The following is a 16,598-nucleotide window of genomic DNA, read 5'->3' as shown; positions in this document are numbered from 1 at the left end:
AAGGTTGTGGACACTTTCCCAGGTTTCCTGTCATGTCTAACACAATGTACGTCTGCTTTTGGAGTGATCAACCTCCAGCTCCCGTGGAGTGTGGGTGTGACCCAATGTACAGAAAAATGCCCATTTACAGATAGGCAAGAATATTAACAAATGATCAGATGGATCTTACCCAAATTGAGGAAATATTTTGTAGGTTGCTTATATGGAACTGAAGTGTCTAAATTTTTAGGAAGAAGACTTTTAAATAGTACAAATATGAAGAAGCTGAAGATAAGGAGCTAAGTAAGCAAAATAGTGAAACCTAGCTGAATCACTAGGAGGATGTTCCAAATTGCTTAGTGTGCTATTAACAACTTACTTTAGGAAGATTGGCCCTGAGCTAACATCTGTTGCCAATATTCCTCTTTTTTTTTCTCCCCAAAGCCAAAGTACACAGTTGTATATTCTAGTTGTAAGTCCTTCTGGTTCTTCTATGTGGGATGCTGCCACAGCATGGCTTGATGAACGGTGTGTAGGTCCATGCCCAGGATCCTAACTGGTGAACCCCAGGCTGCTGAAGCAGAGTGTGAGAACTTAATCACTAAGCCACTAGGCTGGCCCCCATATTAATGACCTTAAAAGGCAAGAAGTACAACAGAACAGTTTCCCACAAAGAGGACTGTTTGGTCTCACATCTCAGCCAAAATTGGCCCTGTGACATGAATGGTCTTGAACATGTTCTCAGTTATGGAAGAACTGATCTGTCCTTTAAACAGAGGTGGCTTGAAGCTGTTTCTTCAGAATGCAAAAGAGGGATGGCAGAACGTTCTTAAAGGCTTAAGCAAAGCCATTGCTGGCTCTTCCTTGACCTAAAAACCATGACAGACATTTCCCAGTTTGATAGGACAGCAATGAATAAAGAGTAAAATTATATCCCTTCTAGTCCCTAGGGTTTGTTCTAACTGTTAGAACATTTCCAAAACTCAGGAACAGTAGTCATAGATGTGCAGCTAAGGACCAGTTTTCCCTGTGCACACTGGTGACTTCTTTTGTTTCTCATTGACAATTTCAGCCATTCTCCCAAAACAGGCCTTCACCAATTTCAGTGGGGTCATCCTGAAAATGGCTCAACAACATTCAAAAGTATTAATTAATAAATTAAATGACATGGAACCATATATGGAGGGATCATGTTTATTCTAATGACGACCTAGGGATTGTATGAAGTTACCATCCTAATCATTAACTTTGGCACCTACTAGAGTGAAAATAAGAAGAATTGCCCTGTCTACTCTTTGCTCCCACCACTTTTTAAAAAAAATCTCCCACTAACCAAGAAGTCAGATGACACTGATAACTGATTAAAGGTAATAAAACTCATTCTTGAAAGTGAGGGATTTAAACTAATGCATCCCTCTCTGCTATCCAGGTCACCTGCCCAGACTTTTGCCAGTGTTTCCTAGACATTTAGATTTTATATTTACTTTCATATTTATTTAATAAAGAAAAAGCTAAATCCCCCAATCCTACAACCAGCCCCTCTTATATCCCTACATCAGTTTTTCTCAAATTTTCCTATATTGGGCAATCAATATATGTCCGGTGAATAAATGAATAAAAGGGTGAACAGAAGGAATACAGGAAAGAAGAAGAAGAATTGCTCTATTTGCTATATATGAGCCAAGAAAGCAGCAATCTTTCATATGTTCTTGAAATATCCCCATGAAACAGGAGAATTTTTTTCTCAAAATCATGAGAAACTGTTGATAATAACATTTTACATGATGGAGTAGGGAGGAAAACTATTTCCTGAGATCTCTTACGCCAGGCATTTTGCTTAGATTATTTTATTTAGTTCCCATCATTTCCCTGCAAGACCATTGTTGTCTCTATTCTGTAAATGAGCAAATTGGAGCTTGAAGAGGTGAAGTGTTTGACTAAGGTCACAATTAGTGCATGATGGACCCTGGAAACAAAGCCAGCTCTATCTGACCCTGACTTCTGTGCTCTCTGTATCTGGCAGAGCCTTTCATCTCTGACCAAGTCAGGGAAACAAACACTTTTTGCACGATGAGATGACCACAGTACTTGGATTAATAGAGAAGTATAACAAATTCATTATTTAGAAAACAAGGTTTAGTCCTGTTTCAAAGATATAGACACCGAAAAGTTGCAAGATTAAAGTTCCACTAAAGTCCCAGATGACACCAATAAAACCTCAGAACTCTGAAGTTTCCAGCTTACTCTTTTTGTCCACGAAATCACATTGATTTAGACACTTTGCAGAGATCCAATCTAGACAATAGACTTTGAAAATTTAAAACTAAGGTGAGTGTGATGGTCAGTGGAAGTGTTCCTAACTCAAGTCTCACGTGGAGAATGTTGTCAAGGCCATTGCAAGTATTAATGACATGTAAAATATTTACTAGAACACAGTCAGAGATAATGCAGCTTTTATGAGTGGACAATCATAAATAATACTTTCATTAGTAGTAAGATTATTTAAATCCACTAAAGAATGACTTGAACACTTTGGAACGCTAGTCTTACAGATACGTCTGTGTTACGTTGTATGGGGAAAAAATGGTCTTGGTGTTATTGTTTTTATGCAAATTATTGGAACTCACATACTGACTTTTATGTATAACTAGTCACTAAATCCTTTTTTCTTGTTCTTACTTTTATGGGACACTGACCATGCCTGTAGTTTAATGGACAAAAGCTTATGTATTGTTTTGAATTAGCTGGTAGGGTACATGGTCCAAAACAAGGCTTGCATTAAAGTCTCTGCTTTACTTTGTGCACAGATAGGAAGATCTTGGGCTCACAAAGCATCATTATCACTTTTTAAAAATTCTTTGTTCAGAGAAGTGATGTTACTCCATTTCTTTGTGATTAGTTTCTGGAGACTCATTTTCTACCTTTGTTTGATCCATGTTATCTGCTTCTTTTTGTGTTTCATGACTTTGCGTTGGAATTCATTAATTTGAAAAAATAGACACCTCTCCCAGTCTTTATGTATTGGCTTTGTATAGGGCAAAACCCTCACCAGTTATCCTGGCTAGAGATTCTGGGGGGACTCTGAAGCCTTTTCCTTTTGGTGGATGCAACTTCTCTGGGCCTGTGCATACAAGTTCATGATTAGAGAGACTTGCTTCTTTATCAGGAGCTACTAATATTTTGTTCCTTTTTTGGTATATGTTTGTAGTACTGAAAGTTCCCAGGTTCAAGAGAAGCAAGATACCCCACTCTCCTTTATCTCAGTGGCATCCAAAGTTCATAGGCTCCCCCTATGTGCCCTGAGTCAGGGGAGATAGATACCTATCTCTTGAGTAGCCCTCCAAAAAGCCAGAACACCAGATGCATGCTCCACTCCTCTCCTTTTCCCCTTGAAGGAAGAGCCTCAAGTTGTGGATCATCTGCAGATCTTACCACGTCATGCTGGCCACAGCAAGCTACTACTCCCTGCTCTCCTTTATTCTTAGTGGTCTCAGGCATCCAGACTATGCCAGTTCTGTCTGAACTCCAAGTGAGGTAAGACAGACATCAGCCCTTCAGGCTGGTACATGGAATGCATGCTTCATGCTTCTCTTTCCTGTGATGGAGTAAACACAATCTGGGGCATTCTCCACTAGCATTTAGTTGTACCATCTTGGGGGAGGTGCTGATGCAGGTAAAGTGACATTGTTTTTCTTACTAGTTTTAATGTAGCTGTTCCCAGCTTTATGCTCCCCTCTGGTACTGCAACTTCTTTACTGGATTCTGAAAATCTCATAGAGGAATTTTAGTTGATATATCATTGCCAAATAAGAGTTTCTATGGAGGAACAAGGGATGGATTTCCTATTCCATTATCTTCTTGATGTCACTCTGCCACAATATTGTTGACTCAAGTCATCCTTAATTACATCTATGCATGTGAATTTTGAATCTTTTTACATGTAATGATCTTTAATTGATCATTTGATCGCAATGATTTCATTTTACAGGTTCTTTACCAAGGAAGAAAAGTTTTCCTCTAATGAAATTTCTTTACCAGAAATATGATAACTTTGCTTTAAATGATGGAAAAAAATTAAAATGTATTAAGACATACTATTCTGTTGAAGGCTATACAGAACAATACACAAGAAGTCTGTGTGGGGCAGCTTTGCCCAAATAAATTAATTTTTCGTGGTGTTTGGAAATGATGGACATTTACATCCTAAGGAGTATTTTTTCTTGAATATTGAAATGAAAAAAATTTAAGAACTGCTTTTATCAATTTACCTTTTCTTGTTTGTTTTCCTGGGGTTTATTTTTGACTTAAAATTTCTCATTTTATTTTAGACAAAAAAGTCTGTGTTATAATTGTTGTTCATTTGTATTAGTTTTTCTTCTCATACAACATGGATGTTTCCTGCTTTTTAACGCTTATTCCTTCAAATGCATGAATTCACCCACAGTCTCTCTACACATGATTCTTTCAACTGTTCATGATGTATAAAACATTTTCAGGTTCCTAACTATTCTCTCTGTTTCCATATCAGTGCTTAATTTTCTACAGGCTTTGCAAATGGATAATATTCAGCGCTGATAACTTTAATTATGAAGTGATATTAAAAATGGTCTCTTTATTTACTTTTTTCTTTTTTCCTCTAAATTATCAGGTATCTTGGGTGAAAGGGTACCAATAAAGACAGTGGATGTGAATTGAACGTTAATAAAAAATGTTGTTTAACTAGCTAGTTTGAAATTGTCTGCACAGGTTAAGGTAAAAGTGATGCATTGATTTTATGCATGTTGAATATTTTGCTGTTAAGGGAAATCGTAGGTAAGATATTGCTTTAGAGTTTCTCAATTATCTTTATCTGTTATCTCACAGACAAAGTGTTCCACATATATTTTCTAAAGGTGTTTTCAATTTTTTTCTGATTCTTTAGCTTCACCCTGTGATCTTATGTTTATCCTGGGCTGTGCTCCCTGTAATGTGATCTGCTCCATTATTTTCCAGAATTGTTTTGATTATACAGATCAGAATTTTCTAAACATAATGAAAAATGTTGATGAAAACACCAGGATTAGTAGCTCTCCATGGATGCAGATGAGGACAAGATTCTTTCTTCCTGAGGAATAATTTATGCTCTTTTTCTCCAAGAGGTTCAAATATCTATATACGCCAAACTGTGAAGTGAATGTGTGAATGCCACAGTCCTGCCCAGAGCGTAGTGCCATAGAGTGAATATCTGAGGAAGATGGCTGATCTTTAATGTCAGACAGGAAAATACAAGCCCAGAATTCAGAACTGGAATTCAATCCTGTTACCCTGATCAATGGTTTTTCCACTAAACTCCAAAGCCCAGTTTCCATAAAGTACTTTGATAACTTCCCCAAATCATGTCCAAGGCACTAAATGGACTTCCAGGCCCTTCTTGAAAGGCTTCCATTACACACAAGTATTGTCATTCAATCAACACTTAGTGACTTCTTCAACATATTAGTTGGCAGAAATACCTGCATTTAGGAAGGAAGAGAATGTCTTCTTCAAAGAGGGAGAATGTTGGGACCACAGATGTTGCCAGGGAACACTGACTAGAGCAGGATTGTTTGATGCTTCAGCTGGCATCCTAACTGACAAGGTAATTGCTTTGGGGATGACAAAATGATTGATTTTATGGTATATGAATCATAAACATCACAGTTTTACCTGTGTTTAAGTGACATGTTCTGCATCCTGCCTAAAAGGTAATGGTGTGATCTTAGAGAAGTCATTAACTGCGCTGGTGTACACTTAGTTTATACATAATCTGTAGTGTTGTATTTCATTTTAGAATGCCAAGTCTGTGTTTGAGGCTTCTAGAAATAGAAACAGCAGGGACTAGCTTTGTGTTCTATATCAGGTTGCCCAAACTCCCTTAACTTGTGTTGTCGTCTACAAAATGTGAATTGTAATATTTTGTCATTCCATCTTTCAAGATTGGGAGCAAGAATTGATGTAAAAAGTGAGACAATTGATATACAGATGTTTTTATGTTATAAACATGATGTCTGAGCAAATATTTATCATCTTTGATCCTCTGGTCAGAATTTTCTCCCTCAAATGCATCTATCAGCATAGGACATTATGTATTTATTAAATGAAAATTTCACTGCAAGACAGAGACCACACTTTATTAGTATTTACATACAATTTTTAAACAGGGATTGGCATATGGTATATAAGTCTTCATGAAATGTCTTCTATTTAACAAACTATTGTTTTCTATTCATAAACAAACATCACAATTTTAGTTAGACTGAGCTGACATGTTATGCATTCTGCCTAAAAGAAAATGGTGTGATCTTAGAGAAGTCATTTGACTGCTCTGGCGCACAGTTATGTTATACAGAAAATGTTGAGTTGTGTGTGGCATCTGCAAAATGTGAATCAAGTATTGCATGCAAAGATTTTAGGGAAGAATTTATGCAAAAAGAGAGACTTGAAATAAAGATGTTTTTATACTGTAAACATCATGTATGAGTATAGGAAATATTTATCATCTTTGATCCTCTCGGCAGAATTTTCTCCCTCAAATGCATCTATCAGCATAGACAATTATGTATTTGTCAAATAAAAATTTCCCTTCAAGACAGAGACAATATTTTATTAATATTTATAGTGCAGTTTCTAACCAGGGCTTGGCATATGGTATATGTCTTCATTAAATGTCTTTTATTTAATAAGCTATTGCTTTCTCTTCTAGATCTGCAATAATTTCTCTGGTCTCCTTGATTATTTCCTAGGGAGTCAAGACAAATTACTTAAAAATGTTGCTTATGTAAGAAGTTATATTTTGGAGAAAGTGAAGGAACACCAAGCATCTCTGGACATTAACAATCCTTGGGACTTTATTGATTGTTTCCTGATCAAAAAGGACCAGGTAAAATGTTAACCACAGCTCAGTTATTTGATGTTTTGTGCATTTTGTGGTTCATTAAATAGTTCTCTATTTACCAGGGATGTTTCAATGGTCAGGCAAGTAATGCTGACAAGCATTTTAAATACACATTGTATGCATGAATCTACTCTAAGCATTATGGAAGATATAAAATTAAACTGCTAGATTGCTTTAGGAAGTATTGCCATCTTAACAATATTAGATCTTCCAATACTTGCATATGGGATAGTCTTCCATTTATTTAGGTATATTTCAATTCATTTGGCTATGGTTTTTAGTTTTCAGTGTACAAGACTTTCACCTCCTTTTTAAAAGACTATTAGTTACTTATGCTTTTTGATGATACTGTAAATGGAATTATTTCCTTCATTTCATTTTGAGATGTTCATTGCTGGTATAGAGACACACTGATATTTGTGTTTCATTGCTGTTGAATAGAGACACAACTGATTTTACCATTGGTCTTGAATCGTGCAATTGTGTTGAATTAATTTATTATCTCTAGAAATTTTTTGTGGATTCTGAAGGATTTTGTATAACAGATTCACGTTATCTACAAATAGACATGGTTTTACTTCTTCCTATCCAAGTTGGATGCCTTTTCTTTCTTTTGTTTTTTGCCTAGTTTCTCTGACTAAATCTTCCAGTACAATTAAAAGAAAAATAATTGTTTCCAAACTTTATTAAGGTATAATTTGACACATAAAAATTTTGTCATTTAAAGTGTACAAAATACTGTTTTGATATACATGTACTAGAGGCTGTGCTAGGTGGTTGGGTGGAGCTACTGACTTGCTTTCCTGACTAGGCAGGCCATAGAGTGTGTTCTGAGGTTTCTGGGCATTGGTAGACAGGCTTCGCAGTTGGGTGGGACTGGAGGCTATGGTTAGCAGTTGAGCAGGGCTTTGAACTGGCTTCCCTGCCTGAGTGGGCCATAGGATGTGCTCTGCAGCTGCTGGGTACCTGTGGCTAGGATTCCTGGTAGAGCATGACTGGCAAGTATCCTGTGTATTTGGGTGGGGCAGTGAGCTTGCTTCCCTGCCTGGATGGACAGTAGCATGTGTTCTGAGGTTGCTGGACACCTGTGTCCACACTTCTCAGTGGGGTGGAACTGGACATTTTTCTTTGCTTTGGATGTGGCTGCAAATTTGCTTCTTACCAAGGCAGGCCATAGGATATGCTGTGTAGCTGCTGGGTGTCTATGGCCAGGCTTCTCAGTGGGGTGTGACTGTGAACTTGCCTTCCTACCTGATTGGGGCTAACCCAATGGCTGGTATATCCCATTGGCTGGGACCCAAATAAGGCAGAAATGCCAACCCATATCCCTGGCCAAATTGAACAACCAGCTTGGCTCTACAGATGGGCAGACCCCCTAGCTTACATTTCTGCCTGGGCTCTGTTTCAGGCAGAAAAGTGGTCCGCCAAGATCTGAGCATTGGTTACTGCAAGCCCAGCTCCTTATTCACCTCTGTCTTATCCCCACTGTGCCAACCCTGCAGATTCCCCGGAGATCCCTGTGAGTTTAGACCCAAGTGGGCCTCCTGGGAAGTGTCTCACAAGGCTGGGTGTGTTGGTTGTCCGCTTGGGGCATCTTTTTCCCACTGAAGAAACTAAAGGTCCTGTTGGTGCAGCATTGTGCTGGTCTCATGGAGGGCCAAACTGAAACTGCCCCTCTTTACCTTCTAGTGCAGTTCTTCTCAGCCTCTGTGGCCCAGGGAGGTGCTGCAGCCTCACTCTTGGGTTCTGGGATTTTCACTATGGTTTCTTGTCTACGGATAGTTGCTAGTTGGCCTTCTTGTGAGGCCAACTGTAGTTGGGCACAACCTATGTTGCCATCTGGATGACATCATCTATCTTTTTTCTTATTGTAGGAATTTGTTGCTATAAACTTTCCTCTTAAAACTGCTTTTGCTGCATCCTAATAATTTTGGAGTGCTGCGTTTCTATTGTCATTGTCTCAAGATACTTTTTGCTTCTCTTTTGATTTCTTCTTTGATCCATTGGTTGTTCAGGGGTGTGTTGTTTAATTTCCACATATTTGTGAAGTTTCCAATTTTTCTCTTGTTATTGACTTCTAGTTTCATACCAATGTGTTTGGAAAAGATACTTGATAAACTTCAATCTTATTAAATTTGTTAAAACTCGTTTCATGTCCTAATGTATGATTTACTCTGAAGAATGTTCTGTTTGCGCTTGAGAAGAATGTATATTCTACTACTATCAAGATGGAATATTACTCATTTTATGTCTGGATGATGTGTCCATTGTTGATTGTGTGGTATTGAACTCCCTAACTGGTGTGGTTTGCTTTCTATTTATTCCTTCACAACTGTGAATATTTGCTTAATGTATTTGTGCTCTGACGTTGGGTGCATATATATTTACAATTGTTCTATCCTCTGGATGAATTGATCCTTTTACCACTCTATAACGACCTTCTTTGTCTCTTGTAACAGTTTTTGAATTAAAGTCTGTTTTGTATGATGTAAGAAAAGCCTTTCTGGCTCTCTTTTGATTGCTATTTGCATGGAATATCTTTTTCCATTCCTTCAATTACAGCCTATATGTGTCCTTTTTTAGCTTTAGCTAAAGTAGTCTCTTATAGGCAGCATATGGTAGTATCTTGTTATCCTTTCACCAATGTAGGTCTTTTGAGTGGGGATTTTAATCTATGTACACTTAAAGTAATTATTGATAGCTGAAAACTTACTGTCACTGTTCAAAAAGTGGCTATCTCACTGTTTTTTTTTTTGTTCCTTTTTTCTTTTCTTCTTTTCTTCCTTTCTTCTGTTGCGATTTGATGAATTTTCTGTGGTGACATGCTTTTATTCCTTTATATATTTTGTATCTACTACAAGTTTATTATTTATGTGTACTATTAGGCTTATATCAAAAAACATTTATAACTCTATTTTAAGCTGATAACTTGAATTCAATCAGATACAAAATCTCTACAATTTTACTTCTTCCTCCCCTCTACACTTTATGTTGTTGATGTCACAATTTATACCTTCTTATGTTGTGTGTCCTCTATCACATGATTGTAATTATGGTTATTTTTAATACTGTTGTCTTTCAACTTTTATACTACAGCTTAAATTGATTTACATACCACCATTACAGTATTCCATTATTCTGTATTCAACTCTATAGTTACCTTTACCAATGAGTTTTTTACTTTCATATTTTTTCATGCTGCTATTTAGCATCCTTTCTTTTCAGTTTGAAGAATTTCTCCTAGCTTTTACTTGTAAGACAGGTCTAGTAGTGATGATCTCCCTCAACTTGGTTGTCTGGGAGAGTCTTTCTCTCTCCTTCATTTATGAGGATCATTTAGCCCAGTATAATGTTCTTGTTTGGCAGTTTTTGTCTTTCGGCACTTTCAATGTGTCATCCCACTCTCTCCTGGCCTGCAAAGTTTCTGCTGAGAAATCTGCTGACAGTGTTATGAGGATGCCATTGTATGTGACATGTCACATTTTCTTGCTGCTTTCTATATTCTCTCTTTATCTTTGACTTTTGGCAATTTGATTATAATGCATCTTGGTGTTAAAGTTAGTGTCTTGTAGACAGCATTTAGCTGGATCGTGTTTTAAAAAATGTATCTGTTTCTCCAGTCTCTGCTTTTGACTGGAAAGTTTAACTCTTTATATTTAAATTAATATACAGGTAAGAAAGATCTTACTTCTGCCATTTTACTATTTGGTTTCTGTATATTTCATTCATTTTTTCTCCATTTTCTTAGTTACTGTCTTCTTTTGCGTTTAGTTGTTTTTTGTAGTGAACGGTTTTAATTCCCTCCTAATTTCCTTTTGTATATATATTTCACTATAAGCTTTGTGTTTACCATGGGGATTACATTTAGCATCAGAAATCTATAACTGTCTATTTGGAATTGGCACTAATTTAGCTTCAATAACTCTTCTCCTTTACAGCTCCATCCTTCTCTTTATGTTGTTTTTGTCACAAATTATGTCTTTATACATTGTATGTCCAGAAACATAGACATATAATTGCTTTTATCCATTTGTGCCTTAACTTTTTAAATAATAAAAGTGAAGATACAGGCTAAGAATAAAATAGCATTGGTTTTAAAACTTACCAATGTATTGGGGCTGGCCCCGTGGCCAAGTGGTTAAAGTTCCATGCTCTCTTCAGTGGCCTGGGATTCACGAATTCAGATCTTGGGTGCAGACCTACTCCACTCATCAATCATGCTGTGGAGGTATCCCATAGAAAAAGTAGAGGAAGACTGGCACAGATGTTAGCTCAGGGTTAATGTTCCTCAAGCAAAAAAAGGAGCAAGATTGACAACAGACGTTAGCTCAGGGAAAATCATCCTCACCAAAACAAAAATAAATAAAATAAAACAAAAGACAAAAAAATTACCCATGTATTTACAAGTAATGGGCATCTTAATTTCTTCATATGGCTTTGAGTTGATATCTAGTGCCCTTTTATTCAACTTGAAGGACTCCCTTTAGCATTTATTTAGGGCAATTCTAGTAGTAATGAGCTTCTTCACTTTTGTTTATCTGAGAATGTAAGTTCTCCCTTATATTTGAAGAAGAGGTTCATCAAATATAAAATTCTTGTTTCATAAGTTTTTATTTTATTTCAGTATTTTAAATGTATCCTCACACTGCCTTCTTGCCTCTGTGGTTTGTGAAAAGAAATTCCGTGTTGATCTTGTCCAGGATGAGTCACTTTTTTCTCACTGTTTTCATGATTTTCTGTTTGTCTGTGTCTTTCAATAGTTTGATTATAATGTGGATCAGTGTAGATCTCTTTGAGTTTGTACCATTTGGCATTTGTTGAGCTTCTTGGTTTTGTATTCATGCATTTCATTTAATTAGGGAAGATCCTGGTCATTATTTCTTCAAAGATTCCTTCTGCCTATTTCTCTCTCTTTTTAATGTTTGGGACTCCTGTGACATATATCTTGGTCCATTTCATGGTATTCCATAGGGGTATTAGACTGTGTTCACTTTTTAAAAAATTTATTTTCTGTTTCAGACTCAATAACTTTAATTTTTCTATCTACAACTTCTCTGATTCTTTCTTCTGCCTGATCAATCTGTTGTTGAACCCCTCAGTAATTTTTTATTTCAGTTATTGCACTTTTCAGCTTCAGATTTCTTAGTACCCTTTTATAGTTTCTCTTTGTTGATATTCTCATTCTGTTCATATGTAGTTTTTCTGATTTAGTTTAGTTCTTTGCCCATGTTATCATTTACCTCTTTGAGCACATTTAAGTCAGTTATTTTAAAGCTTTTGTCTTGTATTTCTGATGGCTAGACTTCCTCAGGGACAGTTACTATTAACTTACTTTCATCTTTTCAAAGGACCATACCATCCTCTTTCTTCTCTGTCAGCATGCCCTGTGATTTTTTATTGAAAACTGAACATTTTAATATCATAATGTTCTTGTGGAAATCATATTCTTTCCCTTCACCAGGATTTGTTGTTTTATTGATTGTTAAAGGCTTTAGCAGTCTTTTTAGTGACTTTTGCAAACCATTTTGCAGTGATTATATTCCTTGTTGTATATAGTCATGAAGGTCTCCCTTTCTTACCTTGTGCTCAGCTAATGTTTTAACAGAGAGATTTCCTTGAATGCCAAGAATTTAAAGAAACAAAAACAAGGCAAATGAAACAAACAACAAAAAACCCTCATCTCTCCCAGTCTTTGCAGAATAACTCTTTCCTGGTTTATTCTTTTAACACTTGGCCAGACTTTCATTGAGAAAAAGGATGAGCCCTATGTGGTCTACTGTATGTTTTGCCCATAATCTTTTGCCCCAGATGTTTGAAGTTAATTAGATCACAATGTCTTTGAGCAGTCCTACCAACTTTCCAGCCTGAGTTGTGAGTGGTTAGAACATAGATGAACACTCTGTGTCAGTTCTTTAAGTAGCACTCAGAGATATTAGAACATACAGAATAATTTATGAACAAGGACTTAGGTCAAATATCATTTTCTCTTTAAATATTTGTAATTCCCTCAGTAGAATCTCATTCTGGTTTCCTCAGCATCATATTCCTAATATTTATGCTTCCACTGAAGGACAGAACACTTTCAGTCATAATTCTCTGTTGATTTTTCTAGTTGGCTAAAATGTGAGTTCCTGAAGAGAGTGCCTAGTCCTTGTCATCTGAGTATTTAAACTGTAGGCCAAAAGCAGGCATAAAAATCCAGAGGATAAATAAAGGTGACTACTTTGCAAGAGATTCAGCACACACTACAGGTGTGGAGAGCCTGATGCCAAAGACAAAGAACTGTTATTTTAGGAGACCAGAGTACTCTGTAATCATTTCAGGGTTTGTCACATTCCTACAGGTCCCTTGGCAGGTTTTCTGACCTACTCAATCTAGAGAAATGTCCTGTTACTATCCCAACACCTCTGTAAATGTGCCCTTCTCTCTCTTCTTTCCTTACTTGTAGCCTTTTGTGAGGCTCCTCAAAGGTATTTATTCTATTATAATGTTGCTTATTCCATTTTGTGCCTCACTGTGGGGGTATAAATGAACAGAAGTAGACAGCTTCACTCTCTTAGGCTACAGAGCAGCCTGTGCTTCCCCCTTTTACAGCACTAGTCATAATGAGTTATAATGATCTGTTCACTCATCGACTTTCTTAACTAGAGTGTGAGCTGCTTCAGTGCCCATTCTGTGATTATAGATACTTGTGCTTCAGAGCTCAGTCTGGGGGTGTCGGGGCACCACATAGGAGATATTCAGTAAAGTTGTGGCATTAGATACTTTTCTAAGGGCACGTAAGAAAAGTCTAAATGAATTTGACTATCAAGAGTTCAGGGTTGTGCAGTGATGTATCTGGAGACAAATCCAATCATCTCATCCCATAGCTTTCTGACTTTAGACCCTGGGTCAATTCCCCGCGGCCTCACTGATCTGGCCCAATAATGAGGATATATCATGAGGTGGGAAAGCACTTCATCACACTGAGAGTGGTTCTATTAATCATGTATAAAAATGATTTTGTCAGTCTTAGATTAGGCACCAAGTTCCAACTGATCCCATAATGGTATCTTGCCCCTTGAAGTACAGCTGGAAATGACTTTCATTACCTGCTGAGAAAAGCATGAAGTAATCACTCTTTTTAAAATGGCCATTCTCATCCAAGATGTGTCCAGGGTCAAATATTGTGGATTGGGGAATTAGTTTTCATCATATAGCACAGAATTCAGACATAGAAAAATGCCCTGTTGTGCCCTAACATGATCAGACAAAAATAAACTGAGATATAAAGAAGTTATAGAACTGGAAGAAATTTTGGAAGTCACTTAATCCAATCTCTTTGATTTGTATATGAGAAAATGCAAGTCCAAAGAAGGTAATAACTTTTCCAGCCAGACAGACCAGGTAATAAACAGTGATATGTTTGATGTCAGTGCCAACAATCTTACCAAAGTGGGCTCCTATAGCAGTTGAAGTAGTGATATTATGGGCTGAATGTGTGTGTCCCCTCAAAATTCGTATTTTGAATCCCTAAATCCCCATGTGAGTGTATTTGGAGATGTGGTGTTTGGGAAGTAAATATGTTTATATAAGCTCATGAGAGTGGGGTCTTCTTGATGTAGCCATGCTGTGGTGGCAGCTCACATACTAGAAATAGATGGATTTACAGCTGGAGAATGCAACTATGTACCAGGGCTCAGGGGAGGAAAAAAAGAGGAATATTAGCAACACATGTTAGCTCAGAGCAAATATTTCCCAGCAACAACAACAACAAAAAGATTAAAAAGTAAGGAATGGTAAAATTGGAAAAATCATCATTTTACAGTAGTTCTGGCAAAGATCATAAATTCAGGCAGCTATCATCAATTAATGCTAAAACTATTGGGTAAATTATTTGGAAATCAAAATATTCACAAGGCTTAGAGTACCATGCCATATATTTAAAAATTGATTACATGTGAAAAATCGTATCCCTACAATGGAGGTCTCTGGAGCATTCTCTTTAATAAGCAAGAAACTCGATATCACCAGTATAGAGATAACTTGACATTATGTTCCCCCACCTCCCCAATGCCATGCAATGGGAAATACACAACATCACCTATGTGATTTTCTTGTAAAAAAATATCTAACTGGAATATAATCTCAAGAAAATAATCACACAAAAACCAGACTAAAACACTAGAAAGCAGAGATTATTATTGTTTATTTTTCAAATGGGGAAAGGGAGACTCTAGGAAAATGGGAGATCTGTCTAGTATCACACAACTCACAAGTGGCAGAACTGACATTAGAATGGAGACCTCCTGATGCCTATTGTGGCACACAATGGCGCACACCATAGCTGCCTCAGAACAATTTTAGGAAAACAAAAGAAACTCCTCAAACACTGTTTACTCTGAATGTATACTCTCACTGACTCTTCACAAAGCCACAGGCTTCATATGAAGTAGATCTCCCTTACCTCATTCTAAGGATAAAAGGGCATTAGGTTCTCAAAATAAAGAAAAACAGATGACTTCCTCCACCTCCCAGTCACCTCCAGACACAGTACCTTATGTTACTTTTTTGGCCTATCATTGTCAGAAATAGGTGAATAATGTATGCACAACAGGGAAGAGAGATTATAGACAGAACAACAGGTATGAAAGCAGTGCAGGATGGAAGGCAGGGACTTCATGAAACAGATACACAGCACAGAATCACCACAACATGCAGACCTGAACAGGAGACAATATGTAGTAGTCATGAGGATATGAATATCTCTGGAATGAGGTAAATTACTTGATTTATAATAATAATGATTGTACAGAGGCGTGTCCTGAAAGATATCATCATGTTTATTCCAAGTTGATTGGTAAGGTTACTTTTAAAGTATTAAGGGAAAAATTAAGTTTTTGTCAAGATCTCAGGTACAAAATGTTTATCTCTCATGCTTACAGGGAGAGTTGCATTTTACACAGAATTTCCACACTCATCTTACATCTTTTGATTCCCTCCATTATCTTTGCCTAAGTTAAAATTACTCCCATTTTAATGATGAAACAGCTGAGCCTTGGAAATTCAGCACCATGCCCAATGTTATAGTGTCTGCAATTGGTATTTCTGCAGTTGGACCCAGTGTACCCTGAGTCTTGTAGGCTTCCTTCCAAGGGAACATTCAGTTCACTGGGATTCTCAACCTTTACTGTGTTTGTACAGTCACATGCCACATAACAATGTTTTGGTCGATAGACCATATATGTTATAGTAGTTTCACAAGGTGAATACCATATAGCCTAGGTATGTAGTATGTCATACCATGTGTGTCTGTAGGTATTGTAGAAGAGAAAGACATTTTCCTCTTCCTTTCTAGGTTTTTCTGGCTGGTCTAAGAATTAAATTGACATGAGAGAGATTAACAGGAGGAAAACAAAAACAAATTTAATGACACGTACACATGATACAAACCCAGGAAAAACAAGTAACCCACCAAAATGGCCAAAGCTCTCACCTTAAATATCATTTTCAGCTAAAGACAAAACAAGATGTTAGGGGTGGAGAAAGTCAGGGACTTCAAAAGGAAGGAAGACAATTCACAGGGAGATGAAAAGGAGCAAACTTTTGGAAAACAAGCACTTGTTTTGCCACACAGAAACAGAATGACACAGAAAGCAGCCCAAAAACCAGCTTTCTAGATTTCTCCCTGTCTACCTAGTTCATGTTATGCTAAGATAATAGCTCC

At 37.0% G+C, this 16,598-nt stretch overlaps 1 pseudogene; it reads left to right on the top strand.

Annotated features, from left to right (window-relative positions):
• Positions 1 to 4,757: 4,757 nt before the first annotated feature.
• Positions 4,758 to 16,598, top strand: part of LOC139039790 (cytochrome P450 2C42-like) — a 226,130-nt pseudogene continuing 214,289 nt past the window's right edge.

This window comes from Equus asinus, chromosome 2 (genome assembly GCF_041296235.1).
Source record: "Equus asinus isolate D_3611 breed Donkey chromosome 2, EquAss-T2T_v2, whole genome shotgun sequence".
In the NCBI taxonomy this organism is placed as follows: domain Eukaryota; kingdom Metazoa; phylum Chordata; class Mammalia; order Perissodactyla; family Equidae; genus Equus; species Equus asinus.
Note: the sequence above shows the minus strand (reverse complement) of the source record. Positions and strands in the feature narration are given on the sequence as shown.